This window comes from Megalops cyprinoides, chromosome 1, assembly GCF_013368585.1.
Source record: "Megalops cyprinoides isolate fMegCyp1 chromosome 1, fMegCyp1.pri, whole genome shotgun sequence".
NCBI classification, from domain to species: Eukaryota; Metazoa; Chordata; class Actinopteri; order Elopiformes; family Megalopidae; genus Megalops; species Megalops cyprinoides.
Genome location: NC_050583.1, coordinates 54,731,466 through 54,755,122, shown reverse-complemented (window position 1 = coordinate 54,755,122; position 23,657 = coordinate 54,731,466).

Below are 23,657 nucleotides of genomic sequence, written 5' to 3'. Positions count from 1 at the left end.
CAAATATTAATGACTAGAAAAACAGAGCATTTATAAACAGATTTTGTTTGACAACTACAAATGAGGAAAAAAAAGCCAAAATGTTAAGTGCTCCACAGCAAAATACTTCAGGCAACAGCAACGTCTCAAGAGTCTATTTTCAAACTGTTATTTTCCATAAATAATTGAATGAACCATTCAGTGAGTGAGAGTCATGTAGAGATTCATGAGGAACTCTCTTTTAAGTTAGATTAGCAGCTCATTAACAGCATGAGAATGCCACAGTCTTCTGATTATTTCTTGTAAAGGTATTTGTAGATTGTTAAATATTCACCTGGGTGAAACCAAACATCGTTTTGTTTGTTTTCCTTTTTGGCTGGTTCTAAGTGCACACCTTTATATCTGCAGTATTACATTGACTTAAGATGTTTGAGGTGTTTGGATGTTGTTGATGGTTAGTCAGCAATGATGCATTCTTATTTGGTATTTGTATTCAGAGTTACATACACCAATGTTCTGTATGTTGCACTGCATTAGTGCATCTGTCAGATAAGCATATGAATAACTGAGAAAACCTCCAGCAGGAGGGGGTGTGAGGTTAAGCATTGGTATGACACATACACAAATATTTCTCTTAATATCCGCCATTGAGATGACTACATTGCATAAGATCTTAGAGGGCACCATCGAGGGAGAGGAATGGCAAATCCAGAAAATCAGGCATAAATACAAAGCACAAGGACATTTGCTCCAGTAACATAAATTCCGCATCAATCTAGGTGAAACAGGATGAGAGATGTAATCAGTCTCATTGGTTGTGATTATTATAAGCACGATTATTATAATCAGTTGGTCAATCAAACCATGAAGATGAGTGAAAATAACCTACTTTGATGACTACAAGCTTTCGCAGAGAGAGAAACAGCTCAAATGCAGTTATGGATTCTGGGCACAGCATAAAAATAAAAGCTGTAGACTGCGGAAAGACATTAGAAGTTCAAGTGCCTTTGATTTTTTTCATGCTTCTGGAAAGTTTACAACATCGCAATTCGTCAAACATTTAAACCTTTCAACCTCTTTCACATTCCTTGAAAGTCAATCATTCAAACAGCTGACAGTGACATTCCTTTATCCCTGATGGTTACCTGCCTAGAGGTAAGTGACGTCATAGCGTGCATGTTTTTGTCAAGTCTGTAGCCATTAAGCACCATGGAGTTTGGGAGTCCTTGAGGAATACACTGCTGTGAGTGTAGACACTGCCTATAAAGAAAAGCATACACAATAGATGCTGTGCGCAGATTAAAAAAAAAAAAGAGTACAGCACAGTACAGCACCAGAGATTAAATACTGGACATAACCGAGATTGCTCCCTGAGTTTCATACACAGGATTTGTCCTCTAGAGCAACAGAAATTTTATCAGGGGTGTGAGGGAATATACAAAAATAAGCACCATTTGTGAAAACTCTTAGTATGGAAACTTCAAACAGTGTAATAAAGAGAGGAAATGGTAAAAATTATATATCAGCATTCACATTCAGGGTATGAATAAGTAAGGGTTCAGAGGTCAACCCACGTTGAGATTAAAGAGCAAATGTGACACAAACACCTGTGAGGGATTGTTATTCAAGGAGATTGAGTATGACCTCTAAGGGTTAGAGGTACAGTATTTTTTTCAGGGATTAGCATTCCGGGTACAACTTGGTTTACCTGGAAAATAAAAGGAGAGGCAAAGTTTTCAGATATAAAATTCTTATCACCCTTGTGGCGCCAGCTACCTGTGCACACACACACACCTCAAGACCCTGGTTATCAACCAGTGCTTCCTCAGCCACACCACCGGTGCCTGCCTACTTTCCAGGGCAGACTGTCGCACTGCTGCCTATTTGGCTCCTTAGCAAAGGAATGAGCCACTCCTCTCCGTCAGATTACTCCCTCGGCAGCTTTTATCCTCTCCTTCAGCCTCACCTAAGCAGGCAACAGCTGGCCTCTCCACCTGGAGCGTTTTGCACGTGGCTCCGTTCCACCTTCTCTGAGATGTGTCTGCGCTGTGCACCGCCATGCTCCGTTCGGCTCTGAATACTCCAGACCGAAACCGCCAGTAAATTGTGAGGGAAGTGACATGAAACGCAAATGATACCAAACCCGATGAACTGAAGCTGTTTTCGGGGGCAACTGCTAGAGTCAAGCTGAGCAAAAAATCTGGTGGAGATTCTGAAAGCAGATCCAGACAGACATCATTTAAGCCATTACGTGACTCACAGCCAGAGATCAGACATCTACACAATAGCCATTACTAGCATGTTATAGAGTGAGGAAAATGGAGAAAAGGAATATTTGTAATGTGTCGAAAGGTGCTAATGGGGATAGAATAATATGCTTTCCAGCTCTCATATAATTATAAGTCATATGATTTGTCATACAATCTGCCATGACATGCCTGGAATCAAAGACAGCCATTTGCTGCTATCTGCTCTAAAACATGCAACGTTTAACATTAAGACCCTTACACCCTATAGAATAAAACTTGCTTGGCATTTTGTTATGAATCTGCAGATCCATTTCATTGTAAAGCTATGGTGATTATGAATGATTCTTAAAAATGTAACTGCTTAGCTACATCAATTGCTGTCATTTTTCATGGGTTGTTTAGAATACCAGGCTTCAGAATAATGAGATGTGCAGTAAATAAATAAAATGATTTAGATTAGTCTTTGAAAGGTAGCTGCAGACACATTTAAAGAAATGCTATACATCACTGGTGCATGACGCCAAACAGTGTGGAAATAATGGAAGTAAAATTTTGTCCTCTCATGCCAAGGATGGAAATATGCAAACAAAAGCACCTTTAGAGCGATGTGTGTCGTGAATCAACAATCCCTGCCATTTGTCATCACACTGAAGCACATCCTTATTAGCACTCACACTTTTATCTAATACTATTCGGCATGTAAATGTTAAGTCAATGGAACAAAAGGTTATAGTTCCCAGAATAAAATAAATGTCTCAGTGCACTACCAGTCTGACTGATTTTTCTTCATCTCTTTTTCTCATTTTGAAGCAAGCATGATTGACAATCTGTATATTTTTTTGTTTTCACGTTTGCTGGTATATCATAGGAAAAGAAAATGGTGACACATACACTATTTGTCAGATGAAACATGGCTCTTCCTATTTTAATGTGTTGTTGATCTTGCTTCTCCCTTTCATTACTGTCAGTGAACCCAAAAGCTTTTTCAGTTGTATGTTTCTTTCCAGAGACATACCTCTTACTTCCCACCCTAGAATTTTTCTGTGGCCTTTTGGTAACACTTTCAAGTGTAGGGTGTTCGGGCTAGTTTTTATGTCTACTCTATAATCTTGGTTTGACCCGAACAGAATTCTTCACAGAATGCTAGTCAGATCAAATACTCTCTCTTCAGGCTTACCAGAGGGTAAACATCAACCAAGACAAGTCTGATATGTAGATATAAAGGCTGCACCTGAGGTTCTTTATCAGATTGGACTCCACTCTGAAGTTTGTCCAGTGCTGAAAATGAAACACCTACAGTAGAGCTATAGGGCTCATTCAAAAGGGTTTTTTCAATGTAATAGAGATCTAAACAAAATACAGGTGTTGCTGAAATGATGTACTTCTTTTCATCTTTTTTCCATTAAGCATAGTAGATCGTGAAAACATGAGTACAACAACGCTATAATGAATCATCTCAGAAAAGAGTGGAATCTTGCTTTTAATATGCCCCAAAAATGTAAAAGCGTTCAATAGCAGTCGAAGGGGGATAACACGAGAGCCCCAAAGCACAGTTTCCTGTTCCATTTTTGTTCATCACTTTGTGGATGGAAAATTAGCTTAATTTTCCATTTGTCTAATTAGCAACACGCTGTGAGAGTGTTCAGAAGGTCAGCAGTGCCCGTGAATTATGTAAGAACAAGGGCACCGTGTGAACCCGCTGCTGCCACTAATGAACAAACATGATAGCACCTCAAAATATGAATAATGAACCAATAAGCAAAAAGTAATGTTTTGATCACAGTGGCTGTGCTTCATTACAATGAAAGATTTAGTGATGATGATGAATATGATGGCAATGCAGTATTTACTTAAATCATATTAAATTAAACAAAATTGAAATGGTAAAGACTCAGTCAGTATCTGGAATCACTCTGTAAGTGATTCCAGAAAGTTCTTTTTACCCATATTACTTCAAAAAGATCTTCGCTTGTGAACTACAGATGCTCTACAGCCTGTGCTATAATCACCTTCTAATTATTGCACAGATCCCGTGATTCAACCGGCACCTCGCTGACTTTGGCTCACGCTTAAATCCAAGTGTTACATTTTCAGCAATCACCAAAATGTGTTTGTAAAAAAAAAAAAGAAGTAACACTTCACTTATTTGTTTGTAAGTCAAATTTACGGAAAATGTACGCTCTCCTGTCGTTAGCCACAATAATATTCCTCATCACACCTCACCTGCACATGCCTCTGAGGGGGGGGGGGGGGGGGGGGGGCTTTTGAGGACAAGAAACCTATCCTTTCGTAGACTTCATATCACTACCAGACGGTGCAGAGGCAAAACACTGGACTCTAAAGCAGCAGGTCAAGACCAGCAAGAATCCTTTCTGTCACTGGGGCAGCAGTGTAGCATAGTGGTAAGGAGCAGGCCTTGTAGTTGAGAAGGAGGTTACCGGTTTCATTCCCTGCTGGGGCACTGCTGCTGTACCCTTGAGCATAACACGGAAAACTGCAAACTATGTAAGCTGCTCTGGATAAGAGCGGCTGCTAGATGACACTAATGTAATATGGCTTGAAAACCTCAGCCTCCCCTTCTAAGAAAGGGCTGCTCCATCTTGAGGCAGAAATGCAAGTCAACACACTCCCCCACCCCCTTAATCCACCACATCCACAATGTGTTTCTGCAACTAAACATGTCAACGTTAATTTAATGTACCCCATGTGTATTTTGCTATTTTATAACTGGATTTTACAGGTAATTTTTAAAGCTAATACAACAGAGCTACTGAATCTCATTCAATAAGCAGGTGTCAAAATGGCTGGCTAAGACCGGCTGGTTAATGACAGGATGCAATTTGACCAACCAAATACCCAAGCGCCCTTCATATCCACCCCAGACTGGATATATTTCCAAAGCCTGGGAGCAGGCATCCAACCCAAAACGCATCACTGCAAAACAAACCAGCCGTGTATGTAGCAGCCGCCCTTACATGATTACAACACAACAAAGCCACACGCCTTGCCATTGTGCAGCGTGACAGACATATGGCTTTGAACTACATCCTATCTGAACAGAGTGCAGTGGCTGCAGTTGAGGTAAAGGGGGTTACAATGCTAAATGATGTATGTGTCATTTGTGATTTGTCATCGCCCTCCACTTAGGGCACTAAATGGCTGTCACAGCAAGCTGTGGCTTTGCTCCATCCCAGAAATGAGAATGACACTGGATATTAAAGCTCACATAGAGACATTTTGGAGGCTTCTGCTGTCCAACCCTTATCTTCTTTGGGCACAAAAATTCATCACACCAGACACTCTGCCTGCTTAAAAAAAAGCCTCTCGATTTAAATCTCTATGGCTGAAAATAAATTCAGTCTGAAAAGATGGTTGTCATTAATCTTGTGGGCAGGGAGCATACATTTATACAGAAAACCGTGATGCGAAAGCACGAGGGATGGTCCATTAAAGCTGCAGTAATGTTTCGTAGGGGATGTGCATCATGTTCCTGATGTTGTAAATAAAAGCAAATAATAACTGCACTGCCAATACTATGTCAATAGCCACAGCTGAGTATTCCTAAGTCACACAAAAAAATCACCAAAGTGATGTGTATTTTAACCTCCTGTGGTCATTGTAAATCTGTGAAGTGGATAAAATATGAAAAGCTTACACTGTACCTTTAAGAACAGAACAAATGTTGATGTGCTCATCTGTTCATATTCTCATATGTTGTGTGCATGACCTCTTCCACCTTTGAATGGCCAGCAGGACCATACAGAATGGCTTGCAGATATACAAAAACCTTGCTGCAGCATGTTGCGCACCATTGCACAGTGTCTAACATAGTTAGCATGCTCTCAACTAACGCAAAAGAGGAATGTTTAAAACATTCAAATATGAGAGAAAAATATGGAGAAGATTGAAAAGCCAGTCATGCAGGGTGGGAGTATTACATCCAATTAAATTTGGGTTCAAAACAATCTGCAGAAATACCGCTGGCATTTTTTTCCTCACTTGCAATTATCCCCACCTCTGTCACTGCATCATGCCTTTTAAGAGTTTTCTGACTCACCAGATCAGTCCATTTTTAATTACAGAATGTGCGCTTTGGCTCATGTGCATTAATATGTAAATCCTACTGTGTGAGGCAAACATTGCATTACAATACATTTTTTTACACAATAAGCTGAAACATGACTCAATGTAGTGTTGGAAAGACAAATACGAACCAACTGAAAACAAAATACCAACTGCAAAGAATAACAGCTTACTTTTCCATGTATCACACACTGAGCTCTTAATGATCTTTTGTCATCTTTCAGTCCTCTCAGTCACCTGACGGCCAGGTAGGTGTGCTGTCCTGATGTCATCTGTATGCATCAGCCCTTGTCTCACATAAGTCATCAGGTGGGAAATTTCACATCTTTGCTTTTTCCCTGACAAGTGCAGACGTGTTTCTGCCTCACCATCCTCTCCCCTCTCTGCCCAGTTCTTCGTCTGAGTGACGTGTGCTCATGTCGATGACCTCGGAGTGTGGAGATGGTCACACGCAATGAACAAACAGGAGGTTGATAAGCTCACTGGGCTAGCCCCCCCCTCTCCAATCCCCTGTAATATTCTAAGGTTTAGTTGCAGGGCTCCCTTCACCTTAGGAGCCCTATCAGAGAGCAGCCCTGGTTTTTTTGGATATTATTCCTGCTGTTTGACAGCTAGGTTTCCTCCCTTCCTATCATAGCCATTCTCCCCTCTTGAGACTTGCGTCTGCTCTTGCCTAGCACCTGAAGCAAAGACTTTATCCCTGCCTTTATACCTGCCAGCCATCACTGACCGTTGTCCAGCCATCACTGACCGCTGTCCAGCCATCAATCCCCTGAACCAGAGTGTCTTGTCTCCCCACTGAACCTCCTCATGGCAGAGCAACCTCTGCTGCATTTGGGGACAGTCTGGTACCAACCCTCAGCCTGCAGAACAGCGAGATGTTTCCACATGTCTGCCATCAGTTTCTGATCCTAGCTGCTCCGTAGTGGTGGATTCCTTCAAGCATGCCTGTGTGGTGTCCTCGTCTTGCAACAAAAAAGGGCAAACTTTCGAGACAGATACTGCTGGTATTTAACTGAAGCTTTACTGTGTGACATCTGTAGCATCTACCTTGCCTGAGTCAAGCTCTGCGGTGCCAAGTGTCATGCTGCCAAGTGTGTCTCTCCTGACTCACAGCCATTTTGCACCGTGTTAGAATACATCTCGAGTTGCTGCCAGAGAAGAGTAAAGTCGATATGTGGCGTCCCCTGCCTCTCCGGAGGCACAGCCTCTGGAGAAGGGAGCTCATTGTGCACAGCTGTTTTTGAGGCGATAGCATGGCACAGTGGTTATGGAACCACTTGTCACAAGAAAGCGGTAGGTTTCATCCCCAGATGGGCTTCTATAGCTGTCCACTTGAAAAAGATACTAAAACTGAATTGCTTTGATAAATATCCAGTTTCAAAAATAGCTGTCTACAGTAGGTTGTCACCTGAGACTCCATGGTTTCACACCAGGCCAAACCCTCACACCCTATTGTACATACTGTCCTGATCCTGCTTTCTGGAGAACTTCGGCTGTGACCACCTTTGCATATGCATTTGGACATTCATTGAGCTAAAGTGTACATCTAATATGCCATTTTGACCATACCATGGGCAAAGCTGGGTGCTGATTCAGCCACTTCAATCATCTCTCTACAGCAATCTCTTTGATTTTTACCTGCCTGTCATGCTTATGGCTCAAGTCCAGTTTCCGTTGCAGCAGAAGATATTTAAACCATGTCATATATACATTTACTCAATTGTTTTCATCGCTATTGCATGGTAGCCACTTTTTATCCAGTGACTAATAAGAAGTCTTGCCTCTTAAATAGTTCCAGGGCCAAGTCATTTGTGGAAATCACAAGTCACAAGTGGAATCTATTTCATGCAAAAAAAAAACATTCCACTCTGTGATAACAGTAGTTCAAGTAATTGCTCTGCAGTCAGATCATTGCCTTTACCCACTTTGTTAAGTAGTTGTCCCCATTGGAGTCAGAGCTGAATTCACACAGACGATGACATTTATTTTCAAAGCGCAATTCATTTCAACACTGTTTGCTGCACACATGCGCACACACACACACACACACGCAATCACACAAAAACAGCACAAGCGTGTGCATGCACATACAATGGCAGAGGTACAATGTTCTTCTGTGTGTGTATGCGTATCAGCAAGTGCTGTGAATCAAGCCACTGCTTTCAAGAAAAGCAGAGACTCAAAGGTAATCCATTGCATTATTCATGTTGTGAAAGGATGACGTTGCACAGTGATTCACGACAATCATTACACAGGAATAAAGGAGAAAATATCATTTCACAATGAGCTGTTGTGAAAAACTGATACGTGCTGGCCAATCTTTTAACATCATTCCCAACAGCTATATTTTTATTTTTATTTTATTATATTTTTATGTGTGCACACTCTTGCATAATGATAGCAGCTGTTTACATACAGAGTTTAGCTCCAAGTCGGCTAGTTAATTCAAGTACATGCAACTAAATGAATCCCTTTGACACTTTGAATGACTTATGCAGTAGGTAAAAGGTTTGTGGCTTTTTCTAACTCACGTACAGGTTTATGGTTTCTCTACGCCCCATCAAGGTTTAAGGTCAGATGCTGTTGTGAATTTCCTGCTCTTTTGAAAATTCACAAGCTATTTCCACAATAGAAGATGATTTTGCAGGGGCATTGATTGAAGACGTGACCTCATTTATTTATTTATGGAAGGCCATAAAGACATTAAAAAAGTGTAAATATAGCAGGTGTCAACTGGATAAAAATGGCAAAAAAGACTGGACAGAGTACAGGGAATCAGAGAAAATAAAACCACTTTGTCCATAAAAAAAAACATTTACGGGGTAAAACGGTTCTGTGGAGTACTATGGTAGGAAGAGAATTGGGAAGAAATCATTTTAAAATCTTTTTTGGAAATAAGTTGTTGTTTGGTGCACAAAGCAATTTTTTTGTTCTCCTGCACCATGTTATGGCCTGTGGTTGCTAATGCAACGCTCTCTGTCTTTTTCTTTCTCTCTCTGTCTTTCTCTCTGCCTTACTCTCTTTTCCTCTCTCACTTCCTCTGTATCAGTCTCTCTTGCTCGGTCTCTCTCTCTCTCACTTTGACTCAGGCTTACCATCTCTGCAAAAAAATGTTATCTTTTCTGAGTAGCTGTTTAAATTATTTGTGTTTTTGTGCGCTCTGAGTATGCAGTATTGAATGGCCTCATTAATTAATCCCAGAAAGGTTTTGCAATGTCAGCTTTAACTGTCGGCTTTAGTGCATTTTGCTGCCAAACAGAGTATTAATGCAGAGGATTCCTGGGTTTCAATGAAATGATGAAGGTATTTGTTGCAAACTCTACATTTGCTGTGTGTGGGTGGTGGAGCCGCAGAGTGGCACAGCACAAAGCCTCCATTTAGAAGACATTATCTGTATCCTTTAATTCACAAAGGATATGGCTCTGTTCTATGCTGCATAATTTGACTGCAGGTATGAGGCAAGCATTAATGGTCTTAACGTTCAATTACCCAGAATGTAACCAACTAGCAAATACGAACTAGTTTTGCTGGCACATCATCAACAATGGAGTGAAGTGGCAAGATGAATTTTATTACATTAAAATTCATAAACCTGACAGTGAATTTTTTCTGTGTGTGTGGATCCACAGCCAAACAGATTGCTTGAATAGATATCCTGTTTGGGTGATATATTTCATAGGCAGCTTCCTATGTTATTACACAATAGTTAAATAACATAAACACTAAGCAACTGTAATGAAATATGGTTTAACAGCTTCCCAGTGACAGTGTGAAATAAAAGGCAATGGTTGGTTTTGAGGTGATTATGATTGGGGATAGATTATTGTCAGGCTACGGATAATATGGGACATTATTATATATTTATATATTTGCCATATAATCTTATCCAAAGGCTCTTGTTGAGTTATTTATCTTCAGCTTATAATAGTACACCACTGACATTTTAGCTGTGAGACTCACCTCTTTATTATGAATTTTAATATTGTTGCTTCGTCAGTGGACTTTACAACCTGCAGATCTCCAACCAAATGAGCCGAGGCTGGGATTGTTAATTGACAGTGTCAGATGAACTGCTTCTGCTAAAAGGTGCATCCTCTCCCATTCACTTTGGATACTGCACTGCAGAAGCAAGAATGAGGACATACGCATGATCAAGCTTTTGGATGATCAGTGATCATTAGCTCCCTAACAAAGAAAAAACATAGTCCAGTGATAGACAAGTTTGTAGGCCTACAAGATGCCAGAATTCACATCAACAGTGAAATGTGGCCACAAATGACATGGTCACTGATTTCAGAAGTAACTCCCATTTGTCCACTCAGACAGATATATAAAAAAACAAACAGGTCCAATTTGTTCACACCTACATACACTCTGGGGAACTGTTATTGACATTAGAGTAAGGTTTGAAGGAAATACCATAGCCATTACTGGGATTTGTCAAAAGGGATTCTTTTTCCTCAGGGTTTGAAATTTTCCTCAGCCATTTCAAAGTCAGAAAAACATTGATTGCTGTCATTTATAGATCATTTATTGAGTCTGCTTTAGCCTTCACAAGGGTGTACTCATATAGTAATGCAACCCAGAGAATAACTGAACAAAATTGTGAAACTATGCTGCAAAGTAACTGTGGAAGCATTAACTATTTGTCTACAAGAGGCTGAAAAATAAAAGACCCAAAACTGTTACAGTAAACATCCTTTTTATCTAGAGTTGAGTCCTCTTTCAAGTCTTAAAATCCCAAAAATTAAAAAAGCAACACACAATAGCATTACATTCTTCCAAGTGTATTAATGAGCTTATTATGAAAGGTACACAAAGTCAGCCAGACCACTTTGTTTGTTATAAAGACTGTGACAACCCAGCATAGCAATCTTTCAGCATTGTTAGTACTCTCATTCTTATATATTATTGCGTTGCATTACTGGAATTTAGCAGCTGCTTGCATACAGAGCAACTTACATAGTGTTATGCCCAGCCTAGGGGAAACTGAGCATAACATCAAGTGACTCCCCTCCTTCCCCACTTCCAAGGAAGGGAATCAATGAATACAGTTCACACGAAAGTGATTTATTTACAAAGGGTGGTAGTGTTAGCGTCAGGGTGAGCACGGCCAAAACAATAAACAAAACAACCTACTAGGTACCACTAAATAACCTATTTCCCGAACAAAAGAAAATACAAGTGGCTTACCTAACTTCCTAATGCAAAAACAGGAGAAAAAATAAGCCACTTTGGATAAGAGCGTCTGCCAAATGACCTAAATGTAAATGTAAATGTAAATGTAAAAAAAAAAGGCTTCTCACCCCTACAACTACCCGAACTGTTCTCTTAGAAAAACTATTTACAACGAAAGTCCAGTCACAATACACAGAAGTAACGCACTTTCATCAGCATGCACGGTCAGGTTGGGAGCCAGGGAAAGCAGGAGCCCGCCCGCATCGGATAGGCATCGCTTAAAAAATGGCGCCAACAATCCCCAGTCGCCACCCGCAACTCAACAGACAGACAGGGCGACCAGCACCACCCTCAAACAGGGGGGGAGAAAAACAACAGCACACAGGAAAAAGAAAACACACAATGAAACACTCTTATGACTCAGGGTCATAACACATAGTTTACGATTTTATCAATTTATACAGCTGGATAGTCACTGAGGCAATTCTGGGTTAAGTACCATATAAGCCCAAGGGTACCGCAGCAGTGTCCCAGCTGGAATTGAACCAGCAACCCTCCAGTTGGTAACCCTGATCTTTAACACTGCACCACACTGCTGCCTCATTCATATATATACAAGCATACTGTGTTAGTAGGACTATTCAACAGCTGCAAATTGTATACAGAGTATTAGTGCTCTCAGCTGTCAAAAAGGTAGTTTGTGTCTTTAAACTGTGTTTGTTGCCAGAATTTTCCTACCCATTAATTTCTGTGATAACCGCACATCTGCAAGGCCCCCCAAACAACCCTAATTTAATTCACTTTGGCTCTGCTGTAGGCTCAATTAAAACAATATTTGTCTATTAAAATTCTAACTCCTCTGTTGCCAGTAATGGTAATACAATATTCTGTTACAGAAATCTAATACAGACAGTCAATTAGATGGATCTGTGCTGTGGCTAAAGTGTTTCTTTCCAACAGTGAGAAGTCAGCACCCATATATTGATGGGCGTCATGCAATGGGTTTTTGGGCAATAAAAGAAGACAGTGACACAAATCTCTTATCTCCCAATTTTATCAAGACCTTCCAGAGTTCAAGCACAGTACATGGTGAAAAAAATATATCAAATTTAAAATTTCAATTTCAATTACAAAATCAACGTAGGCTGAAAATAATGATTGCCATTTAGTTTATCATTCATGGAATGTACCAGAAAGTCTGTTCCATTCTGAAACAGGAACGTTTAAAGAATTTCCCAGACCTATCTCTAACATAAAGGATTACTAACTCACCCTGCAATTATCAACATAATGCTTATGCTAATACATATTGAAATCAATATAGGGGTTGCCAGGAAAAAAAGTCAATGAGAAATAGGAAGGTCTGTGGTCAGATGTACCACACATGCCCGTACAATGAGCCTTGCCAGGCATATTTATACATTCTTTACACGCCCAAACAAACACTTCCCCTGGATCTTATTTCTTACAGTACCACTTTAGTAGGGCACCTTTCAGTGATGCACTTAATATCCTCTGGCTGCGCATTTTTATCCACATAACCCCACATTCAGAAAGCCCTGGCAATGAATTGTCTACGTCTTCCCCCACAGCTCTCCCTGCTTAACCTAGCACTGCATTTGACGGTGAGATGAATACTCTCTCACACTCTGGTTATTGAAAGCCCCGTCTCTGAATCTGAGATCAGTAGAGCGACAGGGTTTCTCTCCCTCTCTTCCTCTCCCTCTCTCTCTCTGTCATAATGAAAGATTTATCCATTTAAACTCACCTCTGTCGCCGTTCTGGTGTTGATATGCCGCCTGGATCTGGAGTGCCTGCGGAAAACAGATTAAATAAAGTTGCTTGCCGCACCTTTCTTTCCTCTCTGACATTAAGGCATCCGTGGACAAAACTGAGAAGCGCGTGTAACAAATCCTGGCCATTGATTGATATATCAAGTGCCATGATCCTTCTAAAATGAAAAAGAGAAAATAAATACATGTGCCCTAAAGGACACTGTCTGGCACAGATTCATATAATATGACCAGTCTGTATCATCATTAGATTCAGTTTTGGGGAACAGCGCAGAGACAGGTTCTTTGCCTGTCTTTTCCTCCTGTTTTCCTTCTGTGCCCTTCTGGTGGCGTTGGGCTCGTCAATCTTCCAGTTTGTTACTTGGCCCGAAATTCATCTCAGGTCCAACCTGAACATCATGCACTTTGTCCAAAACTTTTAATAAAAACTTAAACCAAATGTTATTTTGTAAGTGTTATTTTTACAATTTCTAATGTTATCTGTGTCCCCTTATTCAAACGTCAGGACAAAGTACACAGTGGGAAGATAGAACTGGTCCCTCAGTCTCTCAGGACAAAACTTAAATATGCTTAGTTTTTTCTCACTAGTTTACAGTTAATCATCTAGGCCCATTCTTTCTGCTGTCAAACATCTAACCCCATCAGCTCCAACAGCACCAATACAATATGCATGTTCATGTTTTCACTGTATTATGTTCATATGTTCATTATTGAATGGTTTCAGTACTTCCTGCCTTTGCATCTCACACATCTTTCCTAATGAGTTACTCATTAGTTAATAATTCATTCATGCATTCTCTCATTTAAATATTATAATGATGTCATGCACACATGCGGGTTGATCTTTTTCCTCATTAAGAGCATGTCAGGCACAACCTAAAGATGACATTTTTGGTGCTGCGATTTAGAGGTTGAGCAGGTTGGACAATCAGACCTGTCCCACAATGTCTGCTGTGCAGCCACTGAGGAGAAGGGAGCAATTAGCTTGTTCAAACAGCAGAGACCCCATCCCCCCACCCCGCTTTCACCACCAGTGCTGAAGAGTTCACCCCCACCCCCACCCCGCTGGAGGAAGAGTGCAATCAAGGGGAGAGGGGGAACCACTGCCTCCAATCCGAGAGCCCAGTGTCAGCACATACAGCTTCACCACAACAGAGAGCTGGAGCTGGGCAGTGCCCATCGACCACATCTCGACACCCTATCAGAGGCCATTTGAAATGGCAGGTCTGTCAGATCCAGACTACCCCTGAAGGGGCGCAAATCCCCATAATGCTTGGGGATTGCTGGATAGCCGCATCTGGGTGCCGGATCCTCAGATCTGCACTCGATGGCTGTTTATCTTAGCCTTAGCTGCCCGTCTGACCGAAATAAGGCGCGCGGGTCTGGCCTCGAACGCGCTCATTATACCGCCGCCGCGGAAGGCTTCACACTGCAGGGGGGATTAGTGTTTTAAGGAGTCAGACTGGACCTTAGAAGGATATTCAGCTCGGCTAGCGTCACCCGCTGTGCTAAACTGCGCATCGGCTTGTACTGTTTTAGAAATATGGCAGTGGCGGTATGACTAGTCCATTCGGTTTAACACTTCATAAGATACTTAATAATAACTGCTCACAGTAGAATCATTTCAGAGGAAAAACAAAGACAAGTGAGGACTGCCTCATTTAAAGAATAAATTGGCCATAGAAAAATGAAATGTATTGTAATATACTGTGAAATATGTTGTTCAGCCCAAGAATATATTGGTAAATAATTAAAATATATTAATACAAATCAGAAATATATTCCACCATTCTGAAATGGCAAAATTTATATATTTTAAATATATTTATTTAGCTAAAATATATTCTCTAAAATATATTTCCAATATATAATTTTTTGCATTAGTAAATTCATCATGTTTTTAACTACCGTCCTTATTGGCCACTGAATCTGTTATATTTCTGTGTGTATGCATATTCAATTGTCTTTGGTGTGACAAAGAACCAAGCAAGCTGGAAATTAATCAGGTACTTTTTGTAATGCTCTTTGCACTAGTACATGAAATTTTCTATGATTTGCATGGTCGTAGTATCGGTTTCATTTAAACTTAATGACTCTGTGCTATGAGTGTGCTGTGTGACGCATGTTAGGACTAAGCTAAAAATAGTCTCACACTCTCTCGCAATTCAGATGGTGCTTGGACCATTCCCCTGCCTGCCGGGCACCAGTAAATTCACTGTTTAATACCAAGTCAAACTCAAATTTAGAAAGTCATCATTTTAAGATACACATTAGAGTAAAGGGTGAATGTGCGTGCTGTGACCGCTCGCAGGGTTGTGAGGGATTTATGTAAAATGCAGAGAATGAGAGGAGAGAGGGAAGGAGTGAGAGAGAGAGAGCTATCAATTATGTGGATTAAAGTCTCTGAGTGACAGGAAATAATCCAAAGGGCTTGATGCGGCGTGATAAAACACTGGTTCTCTCAGAAACTGAAATGGATTAATGGCCCTGGCTATCACTCATCCAGTCAATGGCAAAGGACACAGGTGCTGAGGATGGCCTACATTCCGCTGTGCCCAGACACCCAATTGCTGATGCACAGAGAGAGCATTTAATGATCAGGGGGTCGGAGCCAGAAAAGGGCACATCTGCAGGGGGGGGTGGGGGTGGGTGTCTATGAAGCCCTATATGTGAAATTCCCTGCGCCCCCCCCCCCCCCCCACACACACACACACACGCACACATAAATGCACATACACACACACAACCCTCCCTCTTTTATTTGCAGGTGCATAACAGTTCCATCACACCGCTGCAATAGTGGGCTTCCTGGTAAATGAGCATTTGGTGCAGAGGCTGCAAACTCATTGATCTCTGTAGCGGAATTTACAGTCCTGCTTATTCTTTCATTATTGCATTATTGGTTGGTCTGGTGCATACCCCTTTCCAGGAAGACTCACACAGCTTAGATCTGACATATGGTGCGCTCCTCGTTTGTCCATACCCATGACTAAACAGGAATAGAAAACAAGACATAAAAGAAAATATTTGGATATTGGATTACTTTTTCTGCTTTTTTAAAAAATGTCATAGTTTTATCTTAATGGCACTGCAATGCGTATTGTTCACAAATAATGTAACACAAATTGCCTCATTAAATATCCAGCTGTATAGATGAATAACACATAATAATTGTGGTGTCACTCTGAATACCAGTGTCTACCAAGCCAAAAAAGTAAAATTCATTACAGCATAAATTTATTTTTACAGTGTGCCGGCATTATATATTCATGAAAAATGTGACCGAATAAAAGGAGATGCTCTGGTTATGTTGGCATTTAGAATAAAGATGTAATGGATACTGTCGAGGATCCAGGAACAAAAGTGGCAGCAGGGGGGAAAAAAAGTTGGTTTTTAATGTGGTAATAGCTTAAAAGAGATGCGCTCAGTAAGTAAACTAAGAATGCCGGTGAGTCTATGTCTAGATGCCTCGATTTGCATGACAGCTAATTATGTTCTCACAGGCTGCCAAGTTGCCCACCTGTGTAAAACCCAACGCTGCAAGATGAACTTTCCCAAGAGAGGGAGAGGCAGACACTCAAAGCTGCTTTTCACGCTAGCGATAAGTCAACAACCGATGCGGGGAGATTTATAATTTCCATGACGCCACCTGGTCCAGCAAACGCAGGCATCATAAAACTGGCAGGATAGAATCACAGAGAGGTGGGGTGTGTGTATATATATACACTACTTTTAGTCATTTAGCAGGAACTCTTGTCCAGTGGAAGTAAGAGTGAAATAGTGTGTGGTTCAGCTTCTCATTTTAACCCACATGTCTTCATGTACATTCATTCCACCCGTGTGAATCTATCCATCGAGTACTCCTCAGAACATTGTGATGAAGTATATCAAGGATTCAGGAAAAATGATCCTATCAAATTAAACTCACCCTTTGCTTTATATTTAAACAGTTGGATTACATTTATATAGAATATAAAGGAAAAATTGGTATTGTACATCACAGCTTTTATTAGTGTAACACCATTGCATAAGTACGCCAAAGGTTTTGGAAGAGCAAGGAAAGAACAGCAAAAGCAGAGTGATTATTAAAGGTGCATAGAGCTGACGGACATCAATAATTTGCCTTTCAGGTATTACTGAACATGCATATCTAATTGAAGATACTCCAGGAATCAGACAAGTCAACAGCAAGCCAAGTCAATGTCCATTACACGCCAGATCTGTAAATGCTTGACATTTGTAAACGCTTGACTGTATGTCTAACCAAACACCGGTTCATAGAGGCCCTGTTTTGAGCTTGCGGGTTATTTAAGGTCTTCTCCTGAATTTGATTTGCCATCTCTGGAAACACCAGACTTCTGACACACGCTATCTGAACCCATCCAAGCATCCATCTGGCCATGACAAAGGGCTGCTCCCTTGGCAACTCACAATGAGGATGGAGATGTCCCTGGCTTATCACGCTGACACAGACCTGTTAGAATCTGTCCAGAGAAGGCTCTGGCTGCAGCGGCTAGCCCTACCTTGTACGTTTTACTGTAATACATGCTTATGCTGGGTCGTGACTTGTCTTGCATGCTGATTTTATTTAACCCAGTTGACTCACCAGCTATACAGATGTAGGAGTCTGCAGGATTAAAGACATTCGGAAGCAGCAGGGCAAAGCTCCTGTATTTCTCCAGCAACCTTTACCAAATCAATTTTTTCTAGTTGTACGGTTTCAAAGAAAATAATAAAAAAAAACATCCAGCACTTCAAAACAAATCCAGTTGCCCTCCTACATCCTATAATTAATTCAGAAAAATAGGCCTTCTAAGGGGAGCCAGGACCCTGTCAGTTGTGACGATATCTCTGCATCCACACTGTCCAGTTTCCACAAAAGTTCAATTTTATTTACCGAATGCGTGACAGCAGGGAGAATTAGTCCATCACCCAACTCTCATCTTCGAACTGCCTTGAATGGGTTTCTGACCAGACAACATTTAATCCCTCCTGGGTAGCTCATAATTGTGTCAACAGTCAATACAAAAGAGCTATTGAGCCCCCTTGAGTCACGTACACGGCTACTGGCTAGATGTTGGCTTGAGTTTTTTTTTTCCTCTGTTTAAGTATATTAAAAACAATTTTGTGTGCTTTTGGTATCTTCTCTGAAAATACTGAAAACCTATATGACTTATATAAGTAGAAAAAAACAATAACAGATTTAATTAGAGTATTCTGCACCAGAAGTCTGCTGTATTATGAAGCTCAGAAACCTTGTTATACCTGCAGCAAGATATTCAAATAGACAACGCCATAAACTGTATTGACCTGAATATGAGGCAATTCTGATTTATTTCAACACAAATATCAACAGAAAAAATACCACTTCAGAAATTGAAAGGGAGTAAAATAAATGTTGAATTTTGCATTTGTTCACAAAGTGAGGATTGTGGAATTCTCTGATACAGGACTCTACACCAAATGGCTTCTTATAAATACAAAGGTATACACTACAGGAGAGATAGAACTAACTGGATGATTGGATGAACTGATGAAAAGCAAGTCATTGGCACCTGACAAACATATTACTGTTTTTGATTTTGCAGCACTTATTTTTATAGTTGATTGGGCCAATTCTGTTTTTGTTTTTGCATAAATGTTTTCATTGGCATACTAGTTCTCATAATTATGGCTGTATAAGTAGCACTTACTTTAAGTGTGGTAGAGCTTTGGTGGAGACCATTATGAACTTACTTTGTATTTAGACTGCTTTGGTCTAACAATTTCAGAATTGAAATGAAACCAACTCGGTCATTGAGTCAGGTTCATCAGTAGTACTTATTTATTTGTACATGTTCCACGGAATACCTGGCTGAGGATTGCTGGCACGGTGAGTATGAAAACTTTTCCCCACCCTAGAGAGATGTGTGAAATGTGTGAAATAACCATTGGCTGCATATGTCTGACTATTTGTATTGGAACACATGCTTCAGTACTTCCCTGCACCAATACAGGAAGCGTGTTGTAGCGCAGCAAGCTTTATGTTCAATTCGTCATTTCAAAATATGGGTGTCAAAGGTAAAAAATAAAAAGAATTGCAATCATGACTGCTTAATGCACTCTCTGTATAGTGGCAAATGGTGTCAATTTTCACTATTAGGACCGATATCGACTTGTCAGTGAATACAGTGTGAGTTGAATTTTTTAAACCAGTTCATCTTTTCTTTTTTTTCAAGGGGGTGGGACACCTTATGGTACTAATCAAACTTCAATGTGCATTCTTCTCTGCTCTCTACAAATGAAGCCTAGAAAAGCTGTTTTTGAAAAAGTTCCGAGTCTTCCAGATCCAAGTGCTTCCGAGTCCTATGAAGGGTAACCTCTGAAGTGGTGATTTTTCTCTGGTTTCTTGTTTGATCTCAAATACAGAAATTCAAATTTTTCTGACATGCCTTTTGAGGGGAGATCATCAGATCAAAAGTATCTGCAGCACCAGGTTTGTAGCCACTGCGCCTCATGTGGAGTTAAATATGTATTTATCAGTAAAATAGTACGTGGCCCACAAGTTTTTATATTACAGGCCCCGCGCCAGGAAAAATACAGAGGTGCAATTGCAATCCACACGGGGCACAAAAAGTCATATCCCAGAAAAAGTAGTAAATACTATGTAGACACTGGGATACAAGGAGACAACTGGGAGTGCACTGAGGTCCATCAGGGGATGCAAAGCACCCCTAAGCAGCCCCATACTGCCGGGCCTGATTGCAGCCCTTAACCCTTTCACACGTAATTTACAGTATTTTATGCTGTGTAGCGCACGTTACATGGTTCGTTATGTTTTCATTAGCGTTATTAAGCTTCTCATAGTTTTAACCGACACATTTGCTATATATTTAAATGTTAAATCGCTGTTTTCTCAAAGCTAAAATTAGCTAGAATTTTCCCAATCTCGTGTTCTAATCGCACCGGTTTTAGCATACGCGCTAAACGGCTAATCACACCGGTGTGACCATACGCGTGAAAGGGTTACATGTGGAAATTCAGTGCTAAGGTGTCTTCAATGCAGGTAGTTTTATACAAAACGTCTCCTTAACATCCCAGTGCAACTCAGTATTTGACATGACAATTCTGATCTACGCGAAAAGCACTTTTATTTTCAGTTTTGGCTTCAGATATCCACACATCAAACCCAATCAGTATGCGATACCGGATAAAAGAGGGAAGTTGCAATATCATCTCTTCTAGGTGTCTCCGTAGTGGGCCTAGACTAATCCCGCCATGGCAGGTCTTCTTTTATTTCTCTTTCACTCACATCCATCACAACAAGGAGTACACTCCAGCAGAGGAGACAGGGGCTAATAATGATAAGAAGGGTGTGATCATGCCTTTCACTGAGCCAGGTTTGTTTACTGACCAATGCCTTCACAGTGGGACTGTGAACTGCACCCAGAGGGTTGGACCAGTACCATTTTGCAAGCATGAACCGCTACCCTGTTTCAAATTCTGCATTGATGAGAGTTGGAAAAAGTGACATTAGACTCGACAATGCAAAAATTACCGAGCCTCCCATCCTGTGACACATTCTGTTTACACTCTTTATAATTCAGTGCAGTAGTTTAAATAGCATTCCATTTAAGAAAAAAAAAATCTCAGCCAGATCACCCTCAGTTTGTTACGACATTATTTTCAATTATGCAATGAAAATTGAGGCGGATTTTTTCAGCAGCTGCGGTAACGGTTTCCAGATGATTTGAACATTTCCTGTTCACCATTCGGAGCGTGAGTCTGGAGGAGCTCCAGCATTCCTCTGGCTCTGTGCACCTCTCCCTGCTCACTTCTACATATTTGGACAGAGCTGGAGAATGTATGCAAGTCTGCCAATGTTCTTGCCCATCCACGCACATGCAGGGCGTTTTTGTTCCCGGCAGTCCTGAAACGAAATCCTGGATGCCATTTAATGAACGGACCTCTCTGGGATGACATCTGGCACCGACATATCAAACCACGTTGGATCACCAGATGTGTCATTTCACAGATACAATCACTGACATCAGAGAAAGGAGTGGCTTGAAATCTCTAGCCATTTTAAAATAAGTGTCACTGTGTACTATATGTGTGTCTAGTATACATGCTAAAATGAGTCATACCAACAACATCACCTTGTCCTAGAACAGTTCTGAAGTCACTTGGCCAAGCAGGTAACAATTACCTTACTTTTACCCTTGGAAAAGAAGCTGAGCTTCTGTTCCACCTGAGTCTCTTCCTGTTTCCATGGTAATGGTTGAAATAGCTGATAAACCGTGAACCGAAACAGTAACATCTGACATGCACCTGGACAAGGAACACGAACCAGAACGTCTGGGCTGAGAAGGAAGAAGGGCAAAAACACAGTTCTGAAATATAAGAGTATGACATTCCAAGATGTAGAAATGCATAATGTCTTGGAGATGTACAAAAAACCTCATTAAATTTAGTAATGAGATACTGTAAGAGTGGATCAATGCCAACAGTGCACTATGCAAGGCACAAAGTGTTTGGAAAAAGCTGTCTACCAACCAGCAGTTTCAATATTCTTTTTGACTGTATGCTGAATATGTAAAAGCGAGTCTCATCTTCTCTGTAGAAAATGCTGCTCATTTAAATTATTGATAACACTGGCAGCTACTTTTGGCCAATTTCAGGTGAACTCCTACAAAAAAGCAGCCGTGGTATGGCAGGGTCAGACAGGAAAAAGTTTTCATTTCCAGGAGACAGTTCAAGTCCAGTCTGAATACCAAGCCTAAATTAAACATTTCCTGCACATCGGGGTCTGTTCAAAGGGAACATTTTTTGGAGGCAAGAGAATTACTCAGGACAGATGAAACCTTCTATCAGTCTGTCCCCAATCACGCCCCCGTCTAAGGAGACTCAACTTTTGGATCTCCCTTGGCAGTGGCATTCTTGGCATCTCAGCCCCCTATCTAAATGTAAATTTCTCTCAGTTTCCCACAGGTAGTTTTTCATATTGATTTGAATATTCAGAAAGTTTTAGTTTTTTTTTTTTTGGAATGGAGGAAACCAATAAATGTTCATCCATTTTTTTAAAAAAAGTCTGAGTGACTTGTCGACACAATTAGTAATTATTTGACTGCCCAGATACTGGCAGATAGTGTAAGTGTAAGTGAAACCTAATTTGAAATCCACCTCTTTAGTCTTTCACGCTGCGAAAATATCTCTGCTTCCCTTCGTGTGCAGTTTATTCTCATCTTGCCTGTGGAGTCGTAGTGTTAATTGCTGCGAAGGCTCCAGACTGTCATACTTGTTTGAAGTGTAATGTTCAAATGATTTATTTTAATACAAATTCTGTGTGGCTGCAGGGCTCTTTACCAATATTTGTATTAGAACAAAATTAGTTTTACGAATAAAGAAAACCTACAATCCCATAGGTTTCAATGCATGTAGCTACTGCAAACAAGACAGCCTTAAAGTACAATGCATCAGCATCTCTTTGTTAAATGGGACATGTCGATTATGTAAATACAGACATTTTAAATTTCCACTAGCCCCATCAAACCAAAAAGTATGTGTTCAACTGAAGAACTCATTAAGGAAGCTGCTGACGGAAAATAGCCAGACTATCAGTTTTCGGGATTCTCCGGTCTGCACGTCTGATCCAAAACTGCTGCCGCTGTCTGTGCAGAGCGAGCCCAGGCTCAGTGCGGGATCACAGCTATATGAGTCCCATCAATCACGGAAAACTCCATTATCACCTGGTCCCGTTGATACAGGACAGAAACACCGACAAAGCAAACAGATGAAATTACCCTGTCTTACATATCTGATTAGCCAATAGCTTTCATAGCCGCCGTCCACAGAGGCCAAAGTCGTGACACCGTTCATTTCAGCCACATACTGCCTTCAGCTACATAACTGGGAAGAGAAGGTAAACACATTCTCTTGTTGTTATTTGTTCAAGACGAGACAGAGCACTACTCAAACTCCCAACAAGCAGCAGGCAAGATGAGCCTGGATAGGAGCCTTTCAACAGCAATACAGGGGTACTGTACATAAAGTAATTTGAAGTATATAAGGTATTTAAACTCCCTGGGGGGGGCGGTGAAAAGCTAAATCATCAGGTGTGGTTTAAGGTTAAGGTGCCACCATCCTGGACAATGTCATGAGCAAGCATAAGTGTAAAATTGCTGGAATCTTCTAAGCCATGCTTGGTTGTAATTGGCTCGCCTGTGACTTGATGTGGTTTCCAATTGGTCGTTATTTGTTCATTTCCAACTTATATTAACATTTGCAATGTACTGTACTGTACTGTACTGTATTGTTTTATCTGTAATCAGTTGCAAATCCACAAAATTATATATTATATCAATGTTATATACAGTATTTCACTATTGCATCT